Here is a 6,000-nt window from a genome sequence, read left to right on the forward strand (position 1 = left end):
TTAAGGTGAGGAGGGGAAAAGATTTTTATAGGAACCTGAGGGGTACCATTTTCACACAGAGGGTGGTGGGTGTATGGAATGAGCTGCCGGTGGAGGTAGTTTAAGAAACAGGTTTAGTTTAGTTGTGAGATACAGGGCAGAAGCAGGTCCTTCGGCCCACAGTGTCCACACCGATCAGCGATCCCCGCACACTAACAGTATCCCACACACACTAGGGGCAATTTACAATTTTATCAAGACAATTAGCCTATAAACCTGTACGTCTTTTGAGTGTGGGAGGAAGCCGGAGCACCTGGAAAACACCCTCGCAGATCACGGGAAGAACGTACAAACTCTGTAGAGATGAGACAAGTACATGGATAGAATAGGTTTAGAGGGATAGAGGCCAAACGTAGTCGGGTGGGGCTAGTGTAGATGGGACATGTTGGTTGCTGCGGGCAAGCTGGGCTGATGGTAAGTTTCTACTCTGTACGACTCTATGACTGGGTATCAGAGGGTTAATTGCCAGTGCTTCTCAGCAGCTGCTTCTCTGCACAAGTCACCTGATGTTCTGGCAGGAGAACCTTCCGGAAAGCTACAGAGTAAATAGTGACGCACTGGTTGGCTTCTTCCCAGAATGGTCCCTGCACCCTTCACTTCTTCCGTCACCAAACCCACTCCTGAAAGCACCGTCACCATACCTGCCAACCCATCCCCAGCCTCTGCCTGGAGCAGGAAGTAGCAAGTGATGGGTGGATACAGGTGAGGGAGGCGGGGGTGGTGGGTGGAGATAGTAACAAAGGCTAGAGGTGAAATGGAAACAAAAGAATGTCAGGTAAGTAAAATGTAGACACAAGGAACTACAACAAAAAAAGACACGAGGTGCTGGAGTAACTTGGCGGGTCAGGCAGGATCTCTGGAGAACGTGGATAGGTACATTTCAGATAGGGCCTCTATCACAAAGGGCATGGGAATCTTCATGCGGCACAGTGGCGCAATGGTAGAGTTGCACCAGAGACCAGGTTTCGATTCAGACTAGGGGTGCTGTGTGTATGGAGTTTGTACCTTCTCCCTGTGACCATGTGGGTTTTCCCCGGGTGCTCCGGTCTGCTCCCACACTCCAAAGACGTGCAGGTTTGTAGGTTACTTGGCTTCTGTAAATTGTTCCCTGTGTGTACGATAAAACTAGTATCGGCGCAGACTCAGTGGGCCGAAGGGACTGTTGAGGGAGGAGGTATAGGGACAGGTGTTGCATCTCCTGCGGTTGCAGGGGAAAGTTCCTGGGGAGGGGGTGGTTTGGGTGGGAAGGGACGAGTGGACCAGGGAGGGAGTTGCGGAGGGAACGGTCTCTGCAGAAGGCGGAGATGGAAAGATGTGACTCGTGGTGAGAACCCGTTGGACGTGACGAAAATGTCAGAAGATTATGTGCTGTGTGCAACCCTCCCATTCCCCGGCTCCATCTGCACTAGCTTGCCGCTATTAGGGATTCAGGGACAGTTTCTTCCCAGCTGTTATCAGGCAACTGAACTATCCCATCACCAACTACAGAGTAGTCCTGACCTACCATCTACCTCATTGGAGACCCTCGGACTATCTTTAATCGAGTTTTACTAGACTTTATCTAGCACGGAACCTTATTCCGTTTATCCTGCATCTGTACACTGTGGACAGATTGATTGTTATCATGTGTAATCTTTCCACTGACTGGATAGCGCGCAACAAAAAAGCTTTTCACTGTAACTCAGAACAAGTGACACTAAACGAAGCTAAGCTAAACTAAACTACTTGAAAAGAGGATTGGCAATTAGCATTTGCTTTAGCCCACATCCTAAGAAACGGACAATAAGACAAGAAAATAGAAAGAAAGATAATGTCAGAAATAATGTTTAGTGCAAGACAGAGTCACCAATCCATGTTGAGCGCAGGTGGTGAAACGCCTGTAGAAACCAACAACTGCAGATGCTGGTTAATACCGAAAAAGACACAAAGTGCTGGAGTAACTCAGCGGGTCGGGCAGTATCTGTGAAGAAGCATCTTGACCCAAAACGTCACCTATCCTTGTTCTCCAGAGATGCTGCCTGAGCCGCTGAGTTACTCCAACGTTATGTGGAGTCAGATGGAGGAGACTCCCCTCAGATGGTGGTGTCCGTCTGTCTAGGTGCTCCCATGTTCTCAGCAAGAGCGGGGAGTGGAATGGGCAAGCTCGGCACATGGGCATGTAGTGAGGGAGTGCAGGCCTCTGTAGCTAACAGATAACACTGGCCTCCTTTGTAAACCAGAACATCAGTCTCCTCAGGCAAACCGTGTGACCGGAAAGGGTAATTAAAGGAAGAACATTTCCCTGGACGATGAATATAAACCTTTTATAAGAATGCCTCAGACTGCAGATGCAGATATAACCTACCTAGCTGGAGACTGCTCAACGAATAGTAATTCTTCCCATATTTACACACACTCGGAGTCGCTCTTGGGCTTCTATGTCCTCTCCTGTTTAGTTGTTCAACTCGAGTTTTCCCAATTCGACCATCAGGCTCTTGAGCGTCACACACCACTAACCTCAGCAGTGAACCTCTGTGGACAGTCTTTGGTTGCACTTTGGACTTTGTTTTTTTTGCACCAGTCTTGTGGTTATTAACTGGGGGTTGAATTTTTTTGGTTATTATATATAAACGAAACTAAACCAAACAGCACATCTACACTACACTCCACTACACTACATCTGTGTAAATTGTGCTTATAGGCCTGTAATGCTGCTGCAAGTGACATTCTAGTTGTGCAGTTCAGTTAAGTTCAGTTTAGTTTAGTTTAGCTTAGCTTAGTTTCGTTTACTTTAGTTTAGTTTAGTGATACAGCGTGGAAACAGGCCCTTTGGCCCACCAAGCCTGCGCCGACCAGCGATCACCTGTACACTAGTTCTATTCCACACACTAGAGACAGCTTACAGAAGCCAACTAACCTACAGTACAAACCCTGCACGTCTTTGGAATGTGGGAGGTAACCGGAGCACCCGGATAAATCTCACGGGGTCACAGGGAGAACGTGCAAACTCCACACAGACAGCACCCGTGCGGAGTCTTGACCTGCTGAGTTCCTCAAGCAGTTTGATTTTGACTCACGATTCCAGCATCTGCAGTCCCTTGTTTCTGCAAATCCTTCATTCTCTACCCAGGGAGCCCAATTTTCAAAGGTTTCAAAGGTCTTTTATTACTACGTGTACCAATTAAGGTACGGTGATATGCGATTTACCATACAGACATACTAAAAAAGCAACAAGACACACAACAACATTAACATCCACCACAGTGGATTCCCCACATTCCTCACTGTGATAGAAGGCACTAAAGTTCAATCTTCTTTGCTTATTTTTCTCCTGTGGTCGGGCCAGTCGAACCATCCGTCGGGGCGATCGAAGCTCCCGCAGCCGGCGGTCGAAGCTCTCGCGATCGGGGCGGTCGAAGCTCCCACATCTGGGCGGTCGAAGGTCTCGTGATCGGAGCGGTCGAAGTTCCCACATCTGGGCGGTCGAAGGTCTCGTGATCGGAGCGGTCGAAGCTCCCACATCTGGGCGGTTGAAGCTCTCATGATCGGGGCAGTCGAAGTTCCCACATCTGGGCGGTCGAAGGTCTCGTGATCGGAGCGGTCTAAGTTTCCACATCTGGGCGTTCGAAGCTCCTGCGGCTTGGAGCTCCCGAAGTCGGTCCAGAGACCGTGAGCTCCACGATGTTAAAGTCCGCAGGCTCCCGCGGTTGGAGCCCAGAGGTCGGTCCCTGGCAAAGGGATCACGGGCTCTGCAATGTTAAAGTCCACAGCTCCCCGCGGTGGAGCTCCCAAAGTCGGTCACCAGCAAAGGCCGCCAACTCCTCGATGTTAGGCCACAGTGTGGACGGACATAGGATACGGAAAAACAACGCATCTCTTGTCGAGGCAAGAGATTAGAAAATATTTCCCCCAACCCCCCCAACCCCCACATAAAACAAGCTAAAGAATACTAAAAACATACATTTAACACATACTAAAAAAACAACAATGAAGAAAAGGACATGTGACATTTCGTTACGGTCTGAGGAAGAATGGCGACCCGAAACGTCGCCTGTCCATTCCCTCCGCAGATGCTGCCTGACCTGACGGGTTAGCGCAGTGGCTCAGTGGCAGAGTTGCTGCCTTGCAGCGCCAGAGACCAGAGTTCAATCCTGACTACGGCTGCTGTCTGTACGGAGTTTGTACTTTCTCCCCGTGACCGTGTGTGTTTTCCCCGGGTGCTCTGGATTCCTCCCATACTACAGTGCCAGTTTGTAGGTTAATTGGCTTCGGTAAAAATTGTAAATTGTGCCCAGTGTGTAGGATAATGTTAGTGTGCGGGGATCGCTGGTCGGCGCGGACTCGGTGGGCCAAAGGGGCCTGCTTCCGCGTTGTATCTCTAAACTAAACCTTTCCATTATTTGACTTGAAACGTCGTCTGGCCATTTCCCTCCCAAGATGCTGCCTGAGCCGCTGAGTTCCTCCAGCACTTATTTTTTCTTTTGCTCCAGATCCCAGCTTCTGTGGCCTCTTGCGGCTCCAGTCTGCAGGTTGTCACCTGGGTGCGGCACCAATTGAATGAAACTCTGTGAAAGGAGTCTGAGGCAGTACAGGTTAGAAGAGTCATGAGTCAGTGAATGAACGGTTGCCCGGGTAGTAAACGCGAGTTGGCTCCAGTGTATAAAACCATAGTCCAAACACGTCGCCACACCTTGTGTGGAGCAGGGAACTCCCACAGTGAAGGGAGGGGGGGGGGAGAGATGGGCATAAACTCGATACAAAACACAGACGTTCCACCCACAAACAACTCCACGCCCAAGCATATACTTAGTAAACATGACCACGAGAAGAGAGACATTCACAGAAAATCATACGAAAGCTGCCACTCACACAACAGCTTTAAGAAGCAGACAAGGATTGGGCCAATGGACCATGGAATCCCACAGCACGGAAAAAGCCCATTCATTCCATTCAACCTATTTTTAAGGCGGATATCGACAGATTCTTGCTTAGCGCGGGTGTCAGGGGTTATGGGGAGAAGGCAGGAGAATGGGGTTGAGAGGAAAAGCTAGTTCGGCCATGATTGAATGGCGGAGCAGACCCGATGGGCCGAATGGCCTAATTCCGCTCCTTCAACTTATGAACTGGTAGAAACATGGAACTGCATGTGCCACTCATAGAGTCATACAGCGTGGAAACAGGCCCTTCGGCCCAACTTGCCCACACCGGCCAACAGGCCCCATCTGGACTAGTCCCACTTGCCTGCATTTGGCCCATATCCCTCTAAACCTGTCCTATCCACGCACCTGCCTAAATGTTTCTTAAACGTTGCGATAGTACCTGCCTCAACTACCTCCTCGGGCAGCTCATTCCATACACCCACCACCCTCTGTATATAGACGTTACCCCTCAGGTTCCCATCAAATCCTTCCCCCCTTCACCTTAAACCTAAGCCCTCTGGTTCTCAATTCCCCTATTCTGGGCAAAAGACTTTACTCGATCTATTCCTCTCAAGATTTTTTACACCTCAAAAAGATCATCCCTCATTCTCCTGCACTGCAGTGAATAAAGTCTGAGCCTGCTCAACTTCAGGCTCGAGTTCACAAAAAAAGACCCAAAGTGCTGGAGGAACTGAGGAGGTCAGGCAGCGTCAGTGGAGGGAAAGGAGCAGTAGACATTTCTTCATCAGTCTTAAGAAAGGTCTGTCCATTTACAAAAACAGACACAAAGTGCTAGAGTAACACAGTGGGTTAGGGAGCAGCCCTGGAGAACACGGACAGGTGATGTTACGGATCGGGACTCTTCTTCACACCTGTGCAGGTACTTTGTGAAGATGCCCAACCCTCCCCATCCCCCCGTCCCATTTTCTTTACTGGCACTGAGCACATTTTCACCCAGAGAGTTGTGAATTTGTAGAGTTCTCTGCCACAGAAAGCAGTGGAGGCCAATTAACTGGATGAATTTTAAAAGAGAGTTCGATAGAGCTCTAGGGGCTAGTGGATT

Source organism: Rhinoraja longicauda, chromosome 20 (assembly GCF_053455715.1).
Source record: "Rhinoraja longicauda isolate Sanriku21f chromosome 20, sRhiLon1.1, whole genome shotgun sequence".
Taxonomy (NCBI): Eukaryota; Metazoa; Chordata; class Chondrichthyes; order Rajiformes; family Arhynchobatidae; genus Rhinoraja; species Rhinoraja longicauda.